Genomic DNA, 23,751 nt, shown 5'->3' with positions numbered 1-23,751 from the left:
TATATTCTCCAGACCATGAACCATTTGTGTGAATCTTCTCTTAAACACAGCCAGTTTTTCCAAGGAACCTTGTTAAATTGTCAACACTAGAACAGCACAGCACTAGAATCAATAACATAAGACAGCAGCATTGTTTTGCTACTTCTGCTTAATACGAGCCTAAACACATTTATGAATTCTAATGGTCTTTTAACGGGTCCTTTAGAAGATCTTTAAGAGGTTCTTTAAGACTCACAGCGTTTTCAGGAAGGGAGGAGGACAGTTATTCTGGTTTTGTGTGTGCGTGACTTTAATACAAGTGTCTGCTAAGAAACAGAATAAAGTCACCAAATTATTCTACTGTGCCTCCAAAGTTAATGACCCAGAATGAGTTCTGCTGTCGATGGGCCTAACTCAATAGGCACCACTGAAAACAATGGAGTCCCCTAGTGTGTGACCAAAAAAGAAATAACAACTTTTTAAGGAATGTAGCAACTGCAGAAGCTCAGTAACCACTTATGAAACCGGGGGGTGGGAGGGAAAACAGCCATTTGAATTTTTTGTTTACAGGCAAAAAGAGCTCCAGCAATAGATTCAGTGAGTGTGAGATTTCTGCTATTTTAATTAAGCCTTTCTTAAGTTTGCCTTGTTTGGTTTAGCACTAGTTTTACAGAATAGATCTAAACCCTATGGCTAGGTTGCAAAAAACAGCAGAGAGGGAGTAACTAAAGCCATTTAAAAAATAAAGGAGCTGGAAGCTGAACGTGTGTGTCATCTGAGCCCTACGCTAAGCCATGGCCTTTTACAGCTAAAATGATTGCTGACTGAACAGACTACAGCTCACAAAAATCCCTACTTACCTGGCAGAAATCCATGCGATCCTGAGCACGCTGACTAAGAAATTAGCTGAGATTAAGGGGGAGGAATGCAACCTCTGGAAGTTCCCAAAAAGAGAAAACCAAGAATTTTTCCTTCTCACTGTCAGCAAGTTAGCAAGAGGCAAAATATGAGAGGAGCACAGCTCCAAAATCACTCCTTGTGATGCGACAGAAGCAAGCCTCGTGCAATATCATTAGGAGTAATTTTCCAGAAAGCAAAGCAAGGGAAGAAGATACGAGCGACAACCAAGCTGGGGCTCCTCAGAGCTTGCTGCAGGGATGTCTAAGCTGGTGGAACTTGCTCCCAAGTCCTGGCGCTGCAGGAGGGATCCAAGCCTGTCTCCAGTGTCTGAATCAGTCTGGGGTAGGCTGGCACAACTGCTCTCAGAGTGTTCACAAGCCAGCCCAGGTCAGGCACGGCACTGTCCGCCACAGGCACATTCACAGGGGAGATGCTCAGAAAGCACTGAGCTCTACTGAACCAGCCCATGTGCTGCAGAAACCAGTCTCACACAAGCAAGAGCAGCTTCCTAGAGCTCAAGCCTACGTGCCCTGTACATCAGTGCATTTCCCTCTTCTCAATCAGCATGGAAAACCAAAGTATCCTGTTTCTGTGAAACTGAACCCCAGCCATGTGTATAGAGCTAATGACTGGTTACACCACCCATAATGAAGAGTCACGTTTTGCTAACTGCATAGAAAATAAACAAGCTAAAAAAGAAAACAATTACTGGCTTTGGTGGGAATCTCTCTTGACCTTCCTTCTGGACTCAGACCCTTGATGACTGCTATGCACAAGTCACATGTAGCACCTGCTTTCAGGTTTGCTTTCCCTTTAAAGTCTATTTCTTCACTCTCTGCTGCCGAACATCCATCCAGCAGAGGCCAGAGCACTGAAGCTCCTGTGGTCTGCTCAGCATCATCCATGGCCTCTCTACTCTCACCTGACTGAAGTGCAGTCACCTCAAAGGGCCTATGCCCAGCTTTTGCCTCTGAGGCACAGGCAGTGTTTGTCCAAAGCACACGGACATGCTGTGGCAGAGGTGAGAGGGAACCTTGTACCCTCCTTCCCCTCTGCACCAGAGAGGGGACCATTCTTTGTACATTCAGTGAGAACTTTCTATACCCTATCCTGTTATCTATTTATTAATATTGTCAAAGCACAAAGGATTATAATACCATTGCAGTTTACTCTGCATAAGAATGACCAAAAAAATGTGGCTCCTGCCTCAGCAAGTTCACAGCCTAAGAGACTGACAGGTGCAGGCAACAGAGCACAAGGGAATGGTGAGGCAGTGCCACTCAGCACAGCAGCAGTGGCCTTGGCACAGCTGTAGCTAAAGGTGTCCATATCTTCTGTCTGCATCATGGGCCAAACACAGCCTGTCCAACCTCTCAAAGTGCAGGAGACAACAGTGGGGCTGGGCTCAGGCTTGGTAGTGAAGACCAGCAGGTAATGGCTGGCAGGAGAGAGAGCAGGAAAGGGACCTTGAGAAGAGGCAGGAAGAGATCACACACACCCCCCCATGGTCTGCCCCTGCAACAGGGAACCTCTCACACTTCCCCTCAGTACTTTCAGTAAAGTAGGAAAGTTCTGCCTAAACATCCTACTGTGCAGTGATCTGCTTCTCTGCAGGTTAAGGCAAGCCCAGTGCCACAGCAGTATCTCCAGAGGTGACATGGTGGCCTGCACAGCCCTGTCTGGATGGGCATCGGGCCCATGCCTCTCTTGCAGTGAAGTAGTAGCTAATCAGTTATTTCAGTCACAGTTGGACTGGGACATTTTACAGGGAGGAGTGGAGACGAATGGGGGCAGGGAAGAAAGAAAAAAAAAGAAAAAGGGACTTACACTGACAAGTGGCTGGTGGGGATAATGACCCCAGTCAGAGTCCTTGTGTTCTTATAAAAAAGACTCGACAAACCCCAGCATCTGGTAGTTCAGCTGTGGGTTTCCACTGTTTATTTTTCTATTCCAGCACTCTCATCCCTATGCACTGCCTGTGCCTGGCTTTGTTAAGCATTCCAAGCTCCAGAGCATAATTGAAAGAATAAAAACCCCAGGCTCAGCATCAGGCACATGCAGAAACAAATGAAACTGCTTAAATCCTTCCTTACATTGATGAGAACACAGGCAATATTCCACCAACATCACACCACGCAGGTCTGAGGTGAGGGCAGACAAGGAGGGTCAACCTCAGCAGGCTCCTCTGAACTGGTGGTTGCACACATCAACACCAGGTTATCCTGTTCTAAGCACTGGGAATCATGACAAACTCTCTGATGTACACAGAGAAGTTACTCCAGTGAACTGTCCAGAGGATGGATCCTGTTCAGTTCTTTCTCTGTGTCTCTTCACCCTCTTCACCTTCGCACTCAATCTGGTTTGTAATCTCAATTACAAATCCAAACATAACATAATCATGCTGCTTCTACTGAAAACTCTCTGCCTACCAGCACGTAACAAATTCAGTCTCTGGCACTGCTTACTGGATGGTAAGTCATCACAGGCAGCTCCCACCAGCTGCACCTTCAGTTTGCCTTTCTTTCACTCTTACTTTGAACAGTGCCTACCAGGAGGTCTTCATAACATAGGCTCCACCTCTGACTCGGAACTCATGACCCTCACTCCACCTCCAGGCCTTTCTGCAGACTATTCCTAAGGCCTTTCTGATCTACCTGCACTGTCAGCAGATCAACCCAGCTTCCACTACCCTGTGGTTTTGGTTTTTTTTCTAATACATCCCCTCATGTGAGCTTTGGTCATGCAATATTCCCTTACTGATCATCATCCAGACTAGCGCAGGAAAGAACCAATACACGGTGACAGTGAGGTGAAAACATGCAAGATGGAAAAAGGCTGATGAAGGGAGTTCTGATAAAAACGAGCCCATGCAGCTGTGATTAAATGCCACAGGCACTACAGGGGACCCCAGGGCTGTGTGTTCTTGGCCAAGATTTGTCTCCTGCCCTCCATCAGAGCACTGTGGAAGGTCTCACCTCATTCCGAGCTCCATTGTGCTGGGCCACCTTCCACCTGCAATGCACTCTCTTCCCAGTACTGCAGCTCAGCTCAGAGTCAGGAAAGGAGCAGTGCTCAGCGCCTGGAAGAGTCTGGAGAGAAGCCCAAAGTTGAGGCTCTGCTCCGTTGGGGCAAATGGAGAGCAGGGAGCTTTATCGGCCCCAGAGATGCTGAGTCGCTCTGCACTGCGCCAGGTCTGAGGGGGCTGTTAATGCCCCATTTGCAGGAATTCAATCTCTGAGAGTAATTTTTAACAAGATCTTTTGAGAAATGGCCCATCTTTCGGTCTAGGGAAACCATGTTCTGCATCTAATCAACAAGGCCGCTGGAGCTGCTAACTGTAATTGGTGATAATCACAGGAGAATGTTACTCTGTGACAATTCATTTTCTATAATTATTACTCTATTCTTCTAAGTTACCTAAATGCTGTGCTTACAGCTACAACAAGAACATTCCCATTGCCAGCTCTCAAATTGTTTTCACTTTGAGAGATGCATAATATTGAAAGCAGATGTACCAACTTGAACTTTTTTTTTTTTTTTTGCAACATACTGTAAATGTTTTTAAAATGTGACTCTGGTACAATGCATGTCAAACAGCTGAATTCAAGGTAAAAAGCACTGCCAAAAACAGAAGACAAATGAACTTTAAAATCAGTTTTGACAGATAAAATGGAGATACTTTGAAGCCATAAATCAGCTGGCCAGTCTCTAGGAAGTCAATAATGAATGTATCTTTTCTCTATATTTATTATCCTGAAGATCTACAGAGAAACCAGCTAACAGCAAAAAGCAAATTTGTACCTCAATGTTTAAAATACTTTACACCCAAGTGGCAGCAGAAGTATTAGCAAGTTCATCTTCTAATATTTGCCTGTTCTGAACACAAATGATGAAAGACTAATATTTGTACATCTCAGTATTCAGAATCATTGTCTAAAAGACACATTTCAGCCTGATCCACTTTCAGTAAAGCACGAACCCACATTCACAAACCAGCAGATACCTGGATTATATATTTCAACATTCATTATGAGGAAATCATTGACTGTTTAAAAAAGGGTTTGTGGGTTGTTTTTTTTTGGTGAACTTATGTTCCAGGAAAGAAAGGAAACAAGGAAACAAATTTTGCTTATAAAACCTTTTTCTACCTTTTGTGCAATCTGGTTGGTTATATTGGGTCAATATCTTAAGATGTAAAATGATCCATACAAATAAAAACTAACCAAAACAAAGAAGGCAAAGTAAAATGTTTTCCAAGCTCTGCAATAGAGTGCTTACAGTGTTTATACAAATAGTAAAGTCTGGCTAAAACAAGCATCTGACAGCTCTGTGCTGCTTTCAGACACACAACTCTTATTTGCCATTTATCCCATGGAGGCAGCACTGGGTGCCCAGGCAGAGCCCCAGTGAAATCCCTGGGGCAATGCATGAATACAGAGTTTTACTTGCACTGATGCCATTGCTAGATTAGATCTCGTGTGCTGAGCACTCCATTCCATGCTCACTCAACACGCTCCTTCTGAAGCCAAACAGATCTTGATATAAACTGTCCTGGAGGAATTAATTACTAAAAAATACGTAATAAAGAAATGCCCAAGGAACTAGTGGACCGAAAGAATAACTTTCACCTCCTGCCTTTTTTTTTAATGATAAGTTATACTCTCAATCTGCTGCCACACTTTCTGTTTGGACACCAATGAACTCCCTAAAGAGAGTGAGGTTTCCCAAAATAGATTTCCCAACATCGGTCACTTTTAAGAGGCAGCTGGTGCTAGGCCATCTTGTCGACACTGGATTTCGGGAAAAGCTCCTTCACCAAAAGGGCTGTCAAGCATTGCACAGAGTGCCCAGGAAAGCAATGGAGTCACCATCCCTGGAGGAATTTAAAAGCTGTGTAGATGTGGTGCTTAGGGACATGCATTAATGGTGGACTCAGCAGGGCTGCGTTAGAAATTGGATCTTAAGAAGTCTTCTCCAACCTAAACAATCCTATGATTCTTTGAGCATGCTCTTGCCACAAATGGTTGGGCAAGATGATCCATGATTTTCCTTCCACCCTAGTATTCCATGACTCAAAATGCAGCACCTGATAGTAAACTCAGCAAGATTTAATGAGGAAGTCTCTGAAGGCTGCAGGAGAAATGGCTGTCACAGCAGCCTCCTAAATTGTCATATCAGGAGGGAAAACACTGGATTTGCACATAAATCCATCAATATGAATGTGCCAATGCAATACGAATGCACTGGCATTGGCATTGCATGCAATGTAATCCATCAGTATGAATGTGGGAATACCACATGGATTCAGGACACTCTGTAGAGATTAATACCATTACAACAATCTAGACATACAGTAAGGTAAGACTCTCTTCAAATAAGCTTGATACTGATTCGTGAAAATGGTTCTGCCATTTGCCTCAAATCACTATTCCAAGTTTTGGATCATCCATAAAAAAATAAAATCAGAACTAATCATTAAATCTTACTAGACTATCTTTGAAATCAAGATTTTGAATTAAAACAGGCAACATTTTATTTTAGCTGCTTAAAATCCCAGCACTCCTTTTAAGTGATCTCATGCATTAGTTACTCTAAACTGGCTTTTATAAACACCCAGCCACGCTCAGCCAGGAGGAGCCTTTGCATCCTATACAAAAGGACTTTGCATCCTCTGAAAGGCCATCCACAGCCAGTATCTATTACAGTATCTATCATCTGTCTCTGCTTTGGCCCTGACATAAGGTGGTGTTGGTTCTTCTCCCAGCAATGGACATCAGGGATTACTTCAAATCAGTATGCACCATCGCTGGCTCTGGTAATTACTGCCAAATTCTCCTAATCCACAGAGATTAGCATTTAAACAACAGATGCTTGAGTTTTAATCCTATCACACACATCTCTATGTCAGTTCCTTTGGAATTCAACGAAATGCCATGAGGCTTGTGAAAGTCACTGCATAAATCATCTGGAAGAAGGGGGAAGACAGGCAACACTGGGACAAGCAGAACTAGTTTTCTTAGTAAAACAGCATTTTCCATAGTTTGTGGTACCACATTCTTCCGTTCCTTTGGATATTATGTTTAAAATAAAGATTTTTGTCAATGCCAGGTTTTCCTTTGCAAGTTCTTATCCTACAATTTATGTTATTTTATGGATTGCTGAGCTGCTGTTCACAAAACCAGCCCTGAACAAAATGCTTTGTAAAACGAAGAGAACGCTCAAAGCAACCTATTTATCACAAGATCCTGCACCTTGCCCACAAAACACTGCAAGTACATGGGAGCATGAGGAAGGCAGCAGGGCCCCTTTTCATTAGTATCAAAATTAATCACTCTGCACATGGAAACCTGTTGGTTTAAGCTGTTTTATAGATATAGCAGTCAAAGGCAAAACTGGGAACAAGAAGTGTTCCCTCTCTAAACAGTGTTGCTTAGAAACCTTGTATTTTTAAAACCTTAGCCTTCTAAATTCAGCATTGCCTGTCAGGATGGGATTTCAGCACAAGACATGAAGGTATTTTGAGGCCAGTTTCCTAATTTGCACTGTACCATATACAGAGTTATTTTTCAGAGCAATACAGTGACACTATCAATTGGGATAAGGAGACAAGAAACCAAGCACTTGTTCATTATTCGTATTGCCATCTTGCCCGAAATCTCCGCCATAAAGTCAATTTTCTTTTGCTAGTGGTGTGCAAACAAAACAAGACCGTCAAGCCTTAATATCAGACAATGTACAGAACAGGAGACCAAAAACGATACAAAGGAAAATGCATTTGAAAAATAACATAAGCACAAAACTTAAAATATTAAATAAATAATACATTTAACCAAAAGTTAACAGCAGTTATTTGGCTATGCTAGAATAACTTGCTTGAAATACATCCTTTGCTCTTAGAAAAAACAAATGGCACAAATGTAGCAACACTCTGCTAAGTGGTACCTGACAGCTCACAGGATGCTGCTGAAGCACAGACACGTCTGTTTGTAGTATCTTTGTTGTGTTTTATCATCTCCATCCTGCTCACTGCTTCCTTCCCTCTTACATTTTTAAAATTTAGAAGTTTTCTTATTTAGAAGAAACTTCAATTCAAGCAGTTTAGGTTGCACTAAGGAAAGAGTGATTTTTATAAAATTAAACATCATTTCTCTGAGACAATGGTATTTTTACAGATATATGCAAACAGAGATATGGAGATGAGATTTACATTGATAATGAATTTTTGTAAATGAGAAATACTGGACAAAATTCCTTTTGAAAGACAATGTGAGGGAGAATCAAGAAGTTAATTCTGAGCTCTCAGTGACTTAATCTCCCCGTTTTGTATTAGAAACTAATTAGGAACAGTAATTTAAAATACTTATCAAATCAAATCCTGACCTTGCAACCAAAACCTTATCTAAAGTCTGAGAGTTTTTTATCTAAGAAACAAAAAACCAGTAAGAACTACAGGGATTGGGTTTTCATTCTTTGAGTTTTACCTTGACTGCACCTATTTTAATTACCCCTATTTTCCCTCAGTCACTACCACCCAGCACAAACCTTTGGTCACATCCCAGTAATATTTTTCCCACACCCCCCCCTTAACCTCCCATGCTATAGAATGTGTACAATATACCACTGCTAGCCCTAAAGGATGCACCTCTCTCCCAAGTACAAACTCAGCTCTACCTATAAATGTCCCTTCTCCTCCTAATCCAAAAGGATGGCAAGTCCTTGCCAGAAAAACATTACGTCTCCAAACTGACACTGACTATGACCCTGACCCTCTAAGGCATGTTACATCTTGTTCTCCAGCTGTCAAGTTTTAATGTCTCTTGTGCAATTCACAAAACAGCGATGCTTTCAGGAGATACCAAAGGCCACGGTTTTATTGCAACGTGACGTACCCTGAAATCAATGGTGGGGCCTCAGATTAAACAAAACAATACTTTTTTACATATAGTTTATAGGGTTTAGCACAGGGGCTCTAACTTTACATGAGTGTATGTGCCACAGACATTTCTGAGCTTTTCACTGCTTAAAGTTTCCTAATGATTCTCCACTGAAATGCTGGTGTTTACACGAACAGAACAATGAAAAAAAAAAAATAAATCTGCAAGACAAAGTCTGTCTTCCTTCTGCAGCAACAACAGTCATCACCACTGTGGGGTTTTAGCTCTCTCTCTCTGCTGGTGAAGTGCTTGAGATTTCTCTGCTGATTCTTTCATAAGGATACTGGAAGATAAATTTACAATCAGTCAAGGCAGTCCTTAAATATTATCAGGCTATTTTTCTGAGAAAGGTCAGTTGAGTTATCTGAATCTAATCTTTTTGTTAAGATTGCAGATTGGCTCGATGACCAGAGCAAGTGTTTGTGTAATGATTGCCTTTTACTGAAAGCAAGCAGCAACAATGGACTCATATATAAAAGGAACAAAATGCAAAATAAAAAGAACATATTGTGCCAGAAATTACTTCTTTCTCCTCAGGTTTTCATCCTGCCAACATTTTAGTAGCTTGGATAAGTCCAAAGATTTATTTTTTTATTAACTCAGTTGAAGTACAGCAGAGACTAAGTTTCTTTGACACAGACAAATTTTCTTGAAAAGATACTTTATGTGGAGAAAAATGATTGCTAATTCCCCAAATATTTTTAACATCTTCAAACCCACTCATAAGTCTTTGCCAAAGCCAATGGAGCCAAAATTTCCTCAGATGCGTCAGTACTGCTGTTGTCTGAACTCATGCTTTGAACTTGACAGGACTTGCAAGCACATCAACACTGAACAGTCAGGTATGGTGGGAAATTGAAGTCTCAGGCACCAGCAATGGCCCTTGGATTAGAGCAAAGACTGAAACACTGGAGGTGATAATTCACATTTTGGATGGCCCTCAGGCAAGCCACTGAGTTCAACCTACACTTTACGGCTTTCTGGTAAAACAGGAGTAACAGCATTTCTGTATCTCACATGGATACTAACAAAATAAATATATTAAAGACCGAGAGATACCCGAGTTCTGCAGGACCATACAATCACCCTACATAGAGAAGTTAATGTCAAAACATCGCTGTCTGGCCACCCCCATTTCAATGCTTTATGTATTTGCTGGCAAGACCTAATATGAAGCCTTCACCAAAAGTATCTTAAAATATAACCAGAGAGCACACAGGGGATTGTGTAATCTTTGTCAGAAAGAAGTCTGAATAATTCAAACAGGCTCCAGAATTGCAGAGACATATATATTCTGGGATACTCATTGGAGATAAGCCTGAAGTCTAAACCTCCTAAGACTTTGTTGTCACTGCTAGACAGGAGGAACCTTCATGGTTAATTTTAGAGCACAGGAAAGGATCTTCAGAAGCATCCCAAGAAATAATCAATGCACGTGTGTCTCCCAGACACGCCTCCTACAACAAATCTGGTGCAAAGGGAAAGGGAGAAAAGAAGCCCTTTTGAGTAGGCTGCTGTGCCTTTTACAATCTGTCTTCATTTCTGGCAGATTAGCTCAGACTGCACTGCAAGGCCCGTTCCCCAACAGATCACCCATGGGAGAAAGGACAGGTAGTCAGAGCCTTGTCAGAGCACATTTCAGTGAGGCTTTCTGGGGCAAATAAGTTGAACTTAGCGCTCAGAGGATAGAAAGACTGAAAAATGCCTTCTGAGACTTAGGTTTTTGATGGAAACAAAGTAATACCTCAAGCCAAGGAACAGCCAGAAATCAGGCACAGCGCAGTTAGCCCAAGGCTCAATCAAATCTGAGATCTGGCTCTATGCAAAAGTCCAGCTTAAGACAATAATTTAATACATTTTCTTGTAGAATCAGATTTCAGTCACTTCCCCTTCACCTTCAATTGTGGCCTAGTCACATTTTCATCGTTGCATTGACAGGGAAAAGCAATAGAAAGGGACAAAAGCAAGAAAAAGAAGAGGAGCCCTGGAGTCTCTGTTGTCACCACTTTCTCCCTCCCTTTCCCCAGCCCGTTCGCTGTTGGGTCACGCCATCCCTCACACCCTTATTTCCAAGGCCTCAAGGCCTGTCATCACCAGGGAGGCAAACTGGCACAACCCTCTGTCCAGCCTGCCTTGGGAATCTGGGCTCTTTGCAGTTTCCACATCCATCCAAACAACTGCTGCCAGCAGACCCTCACAGGAAGCAGGAATGGCTGCAGGATACATCCTGCTCCAAGACTAAGGATATGCCCAGGCCAGGGTCACTCATCACAAAGCTGCCAACAATCCTTTACTGTTCTGGATTCCAGCTCAGGAGGCAGCCAAACACCTCACTCCAACACAGTCTTTGGCCAGGATTGGGGGTAGAGATCTTCAACATGGCTGACATTATAGGAGGTGGGAAGAGGGCTTTCTCCAGACTCCAGTCTCCACTGGACATCTGGCAGTGCTCATGGAACAAAAACAGCTGAAAGAAAATACTTGCTTAAAAAGGAAGACACCTCTCTTCCCATTTCAGTTCCCTTCCTTCTGCTTCATCCAGTTTAGAGGACTTATGTCATTTTGGGATCAACACTTAGTTTCAGATCCTGTCTTTTTCTGGAGAAACACCATATGGAAATCAAGCCAATTGAGTCAACAGAGCCCAAACCTAAGGAGTATTTGCTATTTTTTTTCTTCTTTTAGAGCACTCAGGAAAGGAAAAGAAAGATGAATTTTCTGAGGGGAATGCTGTGATTTGAGTGTGGAAATTAAAGTGCCGAATTTTTATTCTACCAGAAATCCTTTGAAGGAAGGGTATTTTTTCAACAGAACAGCAAGAGCATTTTTGAACTTCTAAGGAAACTAACAGGGAGATACCAATATGCTCTGAAGTCAGAAAGAGATTAAGATTAAACTGGCCTTAATTTCTTTTTCAACTAGGAAAAAAAATGACTATGTTTAAAGTGAAAGGAAACAAAAGATCCAGATTTCCACCACACTACAAGGTGTTAAGTTTCTACTTATCAACCACTTCATATTGTTTCGTACAGGCACTTCCCTGAAGTAAGTGCAACCTAATTTAAGCAGCTCTCCTTTCAGAAAAGAGAGCTGAAGTACCTTTCACTGACAAGGAGATGCTGCAGGGAAAGACTGTGCATGTGGTTACTCACAAGTGAGCAACTGACACGAGGTGATTTGTTACTCTCTAGTAATTTATCCTGATGCCAAAGCCCTGAGGCCCAGTGCCTCCATGAACACATCTGCTCCTATCCACGGGCTCTTTAAAAGAGCCGAAACATCAACACAATAGTAATTTGTCTCCTAGCAGAACCAGGGACATTTATGCACCTCAGGAGCAATGACTGTACACATGGAATGGATATTCTCGGAAAACCTGTATAGTTCAGAGAAAATCTTGGGAAGGAAACACTGTCTGTCCAGCCATTCTCATGCTGCGCTGTGTGAGAATGCCTGACCTACCCAGGATGGTTCCGCAGATCCAGCGGATCAGAACACAGATCCCCAGAACTTCCACCGGTGCCTAACTTGTCCTCCACCTACTGACACACAACACAGCCCAGTCAAATCCTGCTGCTGGGAGATCATGGGCAGGTTCTCAGCTCATGCCAATCACTGAAATTCCCTGCACTCCAGCATTGACTCCAGTCCCTTTTGCAGAACCACTCAATTTTAGAGCTAGTAATTAACTCAGCTTTCATCTCCTATCTGCCTGTTGCAGTGTCATGCGGCTCCTGACTGCTGAATTCTGTGATTTCACCAAAATCTCCATTAGATCCAGACTGACCTGAAGGGTCATACACTACCCATCAGCCAAAACCAAAGCCCTGAATCAAATTAAACAACCATTTTTAAAAGTGAGGACAGGTTTGCTTACCCAAGTTTAGACAGAAATATAAGCTCTTCACATTCCAGGACAGCCTCTCAGTATTTTCCATTTTCATTTACATACCTTATAAAAACAGCCAACGTTTCATGATATATACTCACACAAGTTAGTCCCTGAGGACAGATGCAATTTTTGTTTACACAGAAAACCTGTCATAGGCATTAAGGGATATATGAGCGTTACTGTTAGCTGTTTGAATTGTGTCCAAAGAAAAAAATTAACTTTGCAATTAAAAAAAGAAATCCTGCCTAAGGCTAGGCAAAGAAACCAAAAAATAGCGGAGTAGATGCTCTGCACTGGGGAAAGCAGCACAATGTTCAGCGTGGCATCTGGCAGAGCCTTGATAAGCACAATATGGAACTGCCTAGAAAAAAGAGCAAAGGGAAAAAAAATCCAAACCCTCCAGCGAAAACAGCAAAACACAAGAAGAACAAAATGTGCCCTTGAACTCAGTGCAGTCTAAGTGCTCCAGGAGTTCCTTCTAACATCCAACCTCCCATGAGTAAATCCCACAGAGAAAAACTCACTCCAGAGCCCAGCTGAGTCTTCACACTTCTCCAGAGAGTTCCATCACCAGTGTAACAGCATGGTGCTTTCCTTCCTGCACAGCACCAACAAGTCACAGCACTTACTAATGACAGCAGCAAAGTCACCACCAGTTTGTGGCAGATACTGATCAATCCTGCAGCTGCACTGGAGCAGGTGCTGTAGAACATCCTATAAAATCTAAGAGATATGACACAAAAGAATAGTTTGGAGACACAATACCAGCAAATGCCCTCCTCTGCACTTTTGGAATAATTTTTATATAAATAAAAACAAGTCAAAGAGTTCTTAGTATCAGAAAATATTTTAAACGCATGGTAGCTTCTGGATGAACCTGAAACTTGTGATGCAGAAAAATACAAACCCTCTTCCTTCCCATTATGTAATTTATTTAGTATCTAAATAAATTACAGTCTTGATATCTCACTCACCACGCACTTGACTTCATTACAGGTCATAAAATATGACTCCTTCCAAGACAGGACTGCACCAACCAAAGACTTTCGTAAGCAAAATGTGACAGTGTGAGATCTCTAAATACGAAAAGCTATTCCAGTAGAGTCTGCTAATGTTCAGAAATATCACTGTTCTGCTCTGCTTTATATGGAACTCCCTGACAGACCCTCTGTAACTCAAAAACCAGAATAAAATAATTTATGTTCCTTGTGTATCTATTGGCAATAATACTTACACAATTTTAATGAATTTGCTGGTAAATCAATAGCTCTGTTTCTGTTCTGCATTACAAGTATTACTGCATGTCAAATAAATCATTGTAATGAAGTTTGATGAGCAAAGGGTTTGATGGTGGTGTTCCATAATTATAAACATCAGCAGCAAGACTTTTTCAAATCATGAAAGGAAAAGTGCTTTGATGATTGCAAGTAAATTCCCTGATTAAAATTACTTCAGACATTTCAGGCAATGGAAGTCTTCAAATCTGGCCCTGACCTTTGCTCTTCAAAATACATCTCTTCATTAGTAAATTGCATTACGTTTAATCATCAAATAATAAAGACACTGAACATCACAAAAGCCACGGCAAACAGTTGATTTATTTATGCAAATTTTAGAGATGCAGTTGCTCGAGCCATTGCAAAGGTATCCAACTTCTAAGGAAAGAAAAAGCTGTATCGACCTGATGGAAGCATTTGCTGCCTTCATATGGAAAGAATCAAAGGACTGAAGAAATAAAGTATCAACTGGAACAGACATCACATCACCGAGACTATAAAACATGACTTACTTTCAAGTTTCTCCTTGACACAAGCATTAAATTTAAGACTATAGCTAATGCTGAGTCAGGTGTAAGACTCAACAGAAGTAAAAATCACCTTCACCATTTCTACAGTTTTTCATCAGATTCCTCCTATCTGTGTATCAAACAACTCCCTGAATGGCTTACACGCATGAAGAAACCAACTGACCCAACTAAATAGGTCTTGTTGTGAACTGTAAACAATTTAGGTGTTCCCATCAAAGAATAATAGCAAACAAACCTGGACAGTAACATCAGAACAGATGTGCAAATTGCCTGCTTGGAAATAAACAGGGTTTACATATTATCCAACAGAAAAAAAATGGGCTTTTACAGGAGAAATTTTTGGGGGGGGGGTCACTCCTTAACATCCTGAAATACTTCTATGTATTCTCAGCTATTATGTTTATTGTTCTTCATTACAACAATACATTCCAACTACACACCAAAGACATTTTCCCAAACTCACAATAACATGAAACATTCCCACTGCTCCTCCCTCCTTGTGTTTGTCCACGCCTCTAACTTTGCAGGGTGTAACAACTCTGAGGACATTTTGGAAAAGGCATACCAAAAGAGCTGGAATTTTCAATCTTCCCAAGACTGAGCATGAGATTTCAAGGATGTGACAAATGGCACATGCTGGGAAGTAGCTGCCCTCTGCTGCATCAGCTCAACTGGCACCTACATGAGCTCAAAGAATTGGGAGCAACAGGAATATCTTCTCCTCCACCTTCCTGATCCACAAAGGCAGTACAAGAACTCAGTGCTCCTCTGGTTTTGTACCTTTCTTACAGATCCCTCTGGGATTTGGGCAAACACAAGAGCAAATCTCTCCTGAAAGCAGCATTATAAACACCGTGATGACAGGGGAATGCTCCATGAAGCAAAGCTTGAAAGGGAATGTAGCATTCCTGCTGAACAGTGAGAAACAGACCCAGGGATCTTTCTTCACTAACCATAAGCCTGAGAGGAAAAAATGACCTATAAGAGAATGCAGTTGCATATAAATGACAACATCTATCCTCTGTCATACATGAGTACCCCCACTCTGATCTTTAGCTGTATTTCAAAGATACACAAAGGAATTTAATGTTTATTCTGAGAGTTGCTCCACAAGCTCTGTGTCCAGAAGGTTTCTTTCAGGAACAGCAGCATGGACAGCCCACCGTGAGCCTTAAGGATGGTGCCACAGCTGGAAAAGGGGACGCATTCTTCATCCCTGAGTCCACTTCAGGTACCATTCAACACATCAGACATAAACCAACCCCAGCAAAGCCTGAAGAACTTTTCTAGCATAAAACCCAGAATGTACCAGCACAGCAGCTGAAGGCGTTTCCCTCACAGATGAAATATCAATGACAAACAACCTCACTTCAGAGGGCGGAATCGACACCAAACTGCAGCAACCCTACTGAGACAGTAAAGAACATGATGCACAATGGGTCTGGGCATGAATTCATTATCACTGACTGCAAATACAATTCAAGCAATCAAAGAAAACAGCACTTGGAAAGAGGACCAGATAGATGGAAAAAGGCAGATATTCAGGCATCAACTGAGATGCTGTCCCTGAATGCTCATCCCTAGGAAATTCAAATAAATGAGGGAGAGGCTTTGTTGGAGACAAGACCGGCCCTGCAACTAGCTGTAAAGCCATGGCAGGCAGCTAATTCCAGAGGGTGAGGGCAGCAGATTGGAAGGGATCAACAGAAAGGAATCTGTTGCTTTGTCTGCCAGAAAACATTGGAAATACATTTTCATAAAAATTGTCCCTTTTTTACCCCTCGAACCAGTAATACCAATACAATGAGAGACAAACTAAACCAGCTGCCCCTACTGCCATGTCCAAGACATTCTGCAGAGCCCACGGGCAAAATCTAGAGGCGAGCACAGCCAAGGTTACAGGAAATCTACAGTGGTGTAATTTAGGTCATCTTCCAAGAGCCCTGGGCCAGTGTGCCATCCCCACTGGGACTCCCTCCAGCCCGGCAGTCCAAGCTGTGCTTCTCTGTGCCCAATTCATAAATCCCATCTCCTCATGCCCTGCCTGAATTTGGCTCTCTGCATACAGACCCAAGTGAAGGATGTTTTGGGGACCCCAAAGTCTGTGTTCTGACAAGACAGCTGAATGTTAAACACGTACTGAATCCCAGAGGGGGAACAGTGCAACTCTGGAAGCAATGAACTGCCAGGTACAAGAGTGCAACTCACAGAAGAGAAGGGGCTGTATCACTTACAGCAAATAGGAGGGGTGTGTGTCTACATCAGTACATTACAGAACCTACTGTAAATCATCCTAAAAGCAACTACATTACTGGAAGGTACTTGTGACATGGCACCTCTGGGTTAATCCCAGCTTCTGCCAAATTACAGGGAAATCTTAAAGTTCTTCTGAGGCGGTTCCCAAGGACATTTTGGTACCTAACCAAGGGGTCCCCAGCTGCTGCCTCATGCAGTCCCAGGGAGTAGGTGGATGGCCAGTGCCCACGTGTATCCAACCCAAAGCTCCCCGTTCACCTCCATGAAGTTGTGCAATTGTGACTGAAACTCATCATAGCCTCTCATGCACTACTTCCAACATCCAGAATCGTTTTAAGTAGCACCCAAAAGTTAGCCAAGTGAGCTAACATTTTCCTTTGAACCCAGGAGCTTTTAGAAAGGTCAGTAAATTTTTATACAGTATAGAAGCATGGTGTGCTTGCTACTTAACAATCCAGTTCTGTGCTGCATCTGTCACCACTACAGTAAAAAGTTTAAGTGTATCGTGTGCTTATAATAAATACTTTGCACAAAATTATTCATTCCACAGTTGGACAAAAGGGACTTTAATGCTTACTTTGTTTGCAGAATGCTATATAAACCCTGCTAGTTACAGGCAAGAATATGGAAGCCGTTTTGTTCTATTAAATAAAGGAAACAAGGTTCACATTTTAAAATTAATTCAATGAAACTCTTAAGTAGCTGGCTGTGAACGCTTCGGGAATTTATATATACACACAGACATATACATTTTTACCTGATACTAATCTCCCTCCCCCTTGCCTCTTAAACAAACACACTGTTAACCACATCATTCCCAAGGAGTTCCAAAAGGGAAGAGTTCCAAATGAAGATGGCACAGCAACACTCATTACCCAAATATTGCAGCCCTGCCACATCTTGCAGCAGGCACAAAGGCAGGCTGAGACAGAGGGGTTTTCTCCCAGCAGATGCAATTTGATCTCTCCCACGGTCATGCCGGTTTAATACTAATAGCTGAGGAGGAACAGCCACAGCCCTCTTGTCTCTTGGCAGTATCAGCATCACTTTGGGGATAAGTCCAGAGCAGACTTCTGGCAAAGCAGTGATTTCTGCGAGCTTGTCTGTACTGGGGTTTGCCTTGACTTCAGCTTCCTTTGCTGGTTTCAGGGCAGCTGAGCTTTTGTCCTGAGCTGAGAACAGCCTGACAGCCCTATGCCTTCTGCAGCCTGTTGAAGCTTACAACACAAACCTAACCAAGAATTTTAACTGCTCCTTCCCTGAGGTATTCGACTTTCCAAAAGGTGCTGGCTTGAAGGAGTAATTTCCCTCAGTGATTACAGGCTCTCTTTTTATCCTCAACCACCTCTTTAGTTTTCCTACTTAACACCAAGCAAGGCGTGTGATAACATTAGTGCTAAACATCCCCAGAGCAACTGGGTGAGGCCACAACGGACAGGTTGTGCATCCAACCCGCAAGGAAGTTGAGAGGGTTTGAGGAGAACAGAGCTTCAGTTTAAATAAAGCCAACTGTTTATCAAGAACCACAAACCAAAGCAACAGGAAAAAATATTAGAAAAAAATTGCATATAATTAGGAAATGTCACTAGTTTTTAAAACACTTTCATAGAACTTTATGTATCTATGTCTCTCTGAGCTTCCAACAACATATTTCTAATCTGTCATAGCACAAGTCACACATCATAAAAAGTAATAACATGGCTGGAGTCAGAGATCCCTGCACCACTCACAGCCACCCTACTGTGGAGCTTTTCAGTCTCTCAGATGATGCTTCCCAGCTCTATCTCTCAGAGCTTCATACTAACTCCAGATACAAATTCTGACTTAAATTAAGACGCTTGTATCAGGATGATAATTATGCATGTCTTTGTAAGGATAATGTATCAAATCTTTTAGCTGGCATGTTTTATTCTACAGCCTCATTGCTAATTTACTCCAATGACCTGTTTACTCTCTGGATTGTGCATAGTCCACAGTGGTTTAAATTACTTACCTGCTTGCACTTAAGCATTTGGCTTCTATAAAATGACAGGTAAGTGCAATGCAAATGTACTTTCCAATCAGCAGTGCCACCCGTGTCCAAACCTCAGATGGGTAAACACAGTTCAAGCATACAGATTTATGCCACCTTTAACAGAATCCTTTGGTGAAGATCTGTGGAAACCACTAATTAGAGATGTTATTTTTTATCCTGGCTTTATCTAACAGGGTGTTTAGCACAGCAACCTTCCATGATGTGTTTTGAAGCTCAGACTACTAAGCCACATGAGTATCTTTAAAGACTTTAAAGCAGCCTTTCTGTGTAGTCATATTAAAAGCAGCAGGATATGGTTTAAATCCAATTGGCTTGAGCAAATGCAACATTTGGGTAACTGTAAAATTGTATTCAGCTCATCTGATTTCATCAGTGCTCAGATGTTCTCATGGTGGCATCAACACCTGCAGTTCTCAGGTGTACAGTGGGAGACCAAGGCAAGACTCCAGGTTATTTTGTTCCACCTTGCTGGGGCACCTTGGCCCCAGGAACTTCAGCCTGGAGAATCTCTAAGAGTCATATATATGCACAATCACACAATGTTTCAGCACAGAGTGTCCGTGTTCTTACTGAGATACAGCTCAGGATCCAAACAAAACTGAATTAGCACATCCAGGGAAGCTTCCCAGCAAAACCAGATTTACGTACCAAAATTAACAAACCAACGAGCATTTGAAAGCCAGACCAGATCAGCAAGACCATTAGGAATTTTTTACTACCCAAAGGATAAGCATCCTGTTCTTATCAAAATCATAGGGAATTTTAAGTGATGCTCCTTTTTCTGCAGTAACCACATGTGGCAAACCTGAGAGATGCCCTTCAGCACACAAGATATATCAGTAGTTTAACTTCACGATGCAAAATGGCAGGGAGAAGCAAGTAGAGGAGAAAGAACAAGAGAACTATTGTTAGGATCATTTAGCTATTCAGAGAAAGAGAAAAGAAAATGCAAGCGTGTTTTCTTATGAAATAACAGTAACAATTGGCTTTGTCAGCGAATTCCCTATAGGTTTTATTGGTCTCCAGTAGAGCCTTAGATGAAGAGTATCATGCAGACGAACTCAGTGAGGGCCTGGCATGTTTATGGGAAATCCAGCAGAAGGAAGGGAGACAGTTGTTTGAGAGAGGAAAATAACATAATGTGTGAAGGCACAACAGAGGGAACCAAAGGATAACAGGATAAAGTGATAAAGTGACAAAGGATCAGGGACAAAGCAAATTATCAACTTTCCTGAAGACAAAGTAAGAAATATTATACCCAAAGCAAAGCAGAGGAACATTGGAGCCAACAACAGGATTTATTCAGGACATGATGTGATCTAATCACTGGAAGAAAATGCTGAAGATTTATCCCATCCATCATATATCCACTCAAAAAAAAAAAAAAAAAAAGAGTTTCAGCTCTTCTTGACTACAACAGAACCCAGACTTGCCTCAGAATAAGCAGGGACAAAACCTGCAAAAAATCTGCGCAGAGTGAACTGCATAACTGAACAGGAGACAGACTTGTCAAATGTGAAACACTTTATTAGTAGAAGGTCAGTCAACAAAATTAATTTGTGCAAGACCGACACATGGAAATAGAAGCATTGCTTTAGTGTTTATGCTTCGGAAATACTAAGGGACAGAACCCATGGAAATCTTCAATGCAGTTTTTAGAGCTGCTTTTCAGGGAGGAGCTGCCCTTTAAGTCTGAGTGACTAATGGCAACGAATGTAATCTGTTTTTTATTTGCAGTGCCAGGCTCATTTGGCTTGTGTAAAATGCAACCCTTTGTTTGGTAAACAAGCAAATTAAACTGATGATCCAGAGAATCCTGGAAACTTTACTTAAATAAAGGAGCCTCTCTTTCTCAGAGTCATGGCTTTATATTGGAAGGTGTGTTTCCAGATTATCACGGGTTTTGCTGTCAGTATCAAATAGGTAAACTTTGCTAATACAGTCATGCCATATTAAAAACAAAAGTAGTGAATAAACATGTATTTATTCATAAAGAAACAGCCTCAGCTCCTTAGTGAAGCGAGAATAGTGCTGCCTGATGTATTAGAAGTTAATTAAAATAGTTACAGCACTGGAAATACCCTCAAAAATGACAAGTACCTATACCAATGTTATGAGAGGAAGACTAATACAAAAAAATAAGGAAACAGGGAAAGAGAAAAGAAAATGCCCAGCAAGAACTGGACAATCCCTCCAAAATATTGCTAATATTTGGAATCTTCAGAAAGATAACCTAAGACATATGTGAACCTTGGGGGAATATTCCATGAGAGAGGTTCCTCCCAGGCAGTGAACAGGCCCACAGCAGCCAGGGTGACACACTGGCACCCCAGAAGGCAGAACCACACAGCATCACCCTGCTCCAGCTGAGCTATGCCCATTTCCTCACTGGAGCAGGAGTGCAAATATTCCCTGGGATTCACGGGAAGCAGGAATCTCCCCATGTATCCAGGGCAAATGCTACTCCTAGCTGGTAAAGCTGCCCGTCCTGAAAGCAGCCAGAGACAGAAACGCAAGTGCAGCTGCTCGTGGCAGTAAGAATAAACTGCTTTGCTCTCCCCAACTCTCAGCATCCCTGGGCTGGGCAGAGCAGAGGCTGCAGTGACAAAGCCTGTGAGTTTTGAGCGTGTCCGAGGCTATTGCAAGGAGCAGTATTTCCAGACCATGGAAAACGCAATACTGAAAACAACTCGCTGATTCTCATGCTGCAGTTCTTCTAAAAAATAAATTATGCAAAAATGACACCCTCTGGCTGCCTGGGCTGAGCTGTTGTTTAACATTAGACGGGACTGCTGTCAGGTACTGACAGAATTTGGAAAATGCTTGCTACAGAAACCGAAGGCTGAACACATGAGGACAAGGACGCTGCTGGCCGAAACACTTGTTTCCCCCCTTCCTGCATAGCCAAAGGAGCAGCAGCAGGATTCCCTCTGCTGCGTTATCAACAGATCACTGCGCTGAACTCCAGGCAGTTGCACGTATGTAAATGCACAATTCAAGTTTCAAGGAGCTGAGGAAGATCTAATCTTGGCTCAATGACTTACAGGGTGAAGTAACCTGCTCCTAAGGACTAAAGTTAGTTTGAGAAACCGGCAGTCAGAAAACACATCTTTCCCCCTACAAACGGAATAAACTGTTAGGCAACCAGAGATATGAGAAATCTAGAAGCCCTTGCCATGGTTTTCACAGGCCTACATTTCACAGAAGGGCTGGAACTGCCCTTGATTTATGCTCAAACAACACAAACTCTGACAAATTAAAATATGCAAAATGAGATAAACTGAAGCAGGTTCCTTCTGAGTTGGGATATCTCCTCCATCTCTAGTGAGTAACAAAGGTCAGTACACATGTAAATCCATTTTATCTGCTATTTCTCATTGTGAGGTTAAGCTCAAGAAGGCAATAAACTCCCTTCTGAATTGTTTTGATTTTGTTGGTTTAAACTTGATCCTCGATACTTGAATTTTTTTATTTGATTATACACACTCTCTCTGGAAGGAATGCAGAGGTCTGCCTCCAGCTTTCAGTTTGAATGATGAGATTACCTTGAATTTTGCAACACTATATCTTGATACGTTAAACTGAAGACAGAGTAGTCCCTTTGCCCCAAGGTATGTGTGATTTCTAAGAATCTACATATGCCAATATCACTGTTTGGATATTAACTCAATGCAAAATTAGCAGCCAAAACACAAATCAGAGCTGGTGGTAAACCAACTCCCAATCTGTTTAGGACTATGCAATGAGATGCCCCAGGAATTTGCTGTAATATTTTGGCTACTCTCAGCCTGCTGCTTGTGTACATGGTCACAAGCAGACAGTCAGACCAACACCCCAATAATAAGCAAAATATGAAATACCATGATAGCTTGAGATAAAACTCTACCACACACTCATGCGCTCGTTGTTCTTTTTCCTTCACAGATAAATCATCAGCTGTTAGGGGCAGGGGGGAATTTATACCTTTTTTATCTCCTGGATCTTCCCTAACCCAGCACATTGCCAACATCATGTTAACGGTTTTTGAATATGCCCCTGAAGAACAAAGATACTCCTTTTGCCAGATCCCAGTATTTACAAGCAAGCCCAAATCTGTGAGAAAATTCAATTGAACGCAGATGGCAGGAAATTCCTCTAAAATGACAGTGGCCAAATTCAAACCACAAGACATGAAAATAACCCAACGTACTAGACATGAAGAACATATCTTATAGATTTTTCCTCATGCAATTCACAATCTGTGATTGATTACTGGGAAGACAGACTGCAGATTTATTGGACTTCTGTAGAACAAGTATTCCATTTGCAACAATTAAATCTTATGTGGTTGAAAAATAGGTTGGAGGAACCAGTGAAGGGCTCTGACACTGAGGAATGCATTTCTAGGTTGCCCGTAAGACTGTAGCTTGTTTAATTTTGCACTACATCCCACTGTGCACTGATTTGTTAAATGTAATTAAAAGGATTGACTCGAATTTTTTTGTCACTGTGTCAAAAACCTAGACTTGAGAAATATTATTTGTACTATCATAACTTAATTTTTTCAACAACAGAAGTTGTCCATCTTTTTTGTGATTTAACAGCTAACTTAATCCTTTCGTGTCCTCAGAAAAAATTAACCAAAACCACACATGGTAACCTGCAGATGGAGGCTGGACAAACTAGTCATGCTTCAAACTCATATGAGGAGGAAGATAGGGAGATGAAGCAGTTTCCATGCCAAAGAGACCAACTACATATTGGTGGCTGGACTAAATCCGGAAATCACTGAAACACCAGGAATGTGTACTTCTGTCTGTGTCTGCTGCAGAACTCTGTGGAAACCTGAGGACAGAAAGTCTGGGTCTGCTATCAGACAAATCCCACCAACCTGCATCACAACAAACAGAACAGCCATCTTCTTTCCTTTTGCTTTGCCCCAAATCCAGGTGACCAGGGAGTAGTGAAG

At 42.0% G+C, this 23,751-nt stretch overlaps 1 protein-coding gene across 5 annotated transcripts in view; it reads right to left on the bottom strand.

The window, feature by feature from the left end:
* Positions 1-23,751, bottom strand: part of GLIS1 (GLIS family zinc finger 1) — a 188,225-nt gene that overhangs the window by 106,496 nt on the left and 57,978 nt on the right. The gene's annotated exons all lie outside the window — the stretch shown is intronic.

This window comes from Hirundo rustica, chromosome 9, assembly GCF_015227805.2.
Source record: "Hirundo rustica isolate bHirRus1 chromosome 9, bHirRus1.pri.v3, whole genome shotgun sequence".
NCBI lineage: Eukaryota > Metazoa > Chordata > Aves > Passeriformes > Hirundinidae > Hirundo > Hirundo rustica.
Note: the sequence above shows the minus strand (reverse complement) of the source record. Positions and strands in the feature narration are given on the sequence as shown.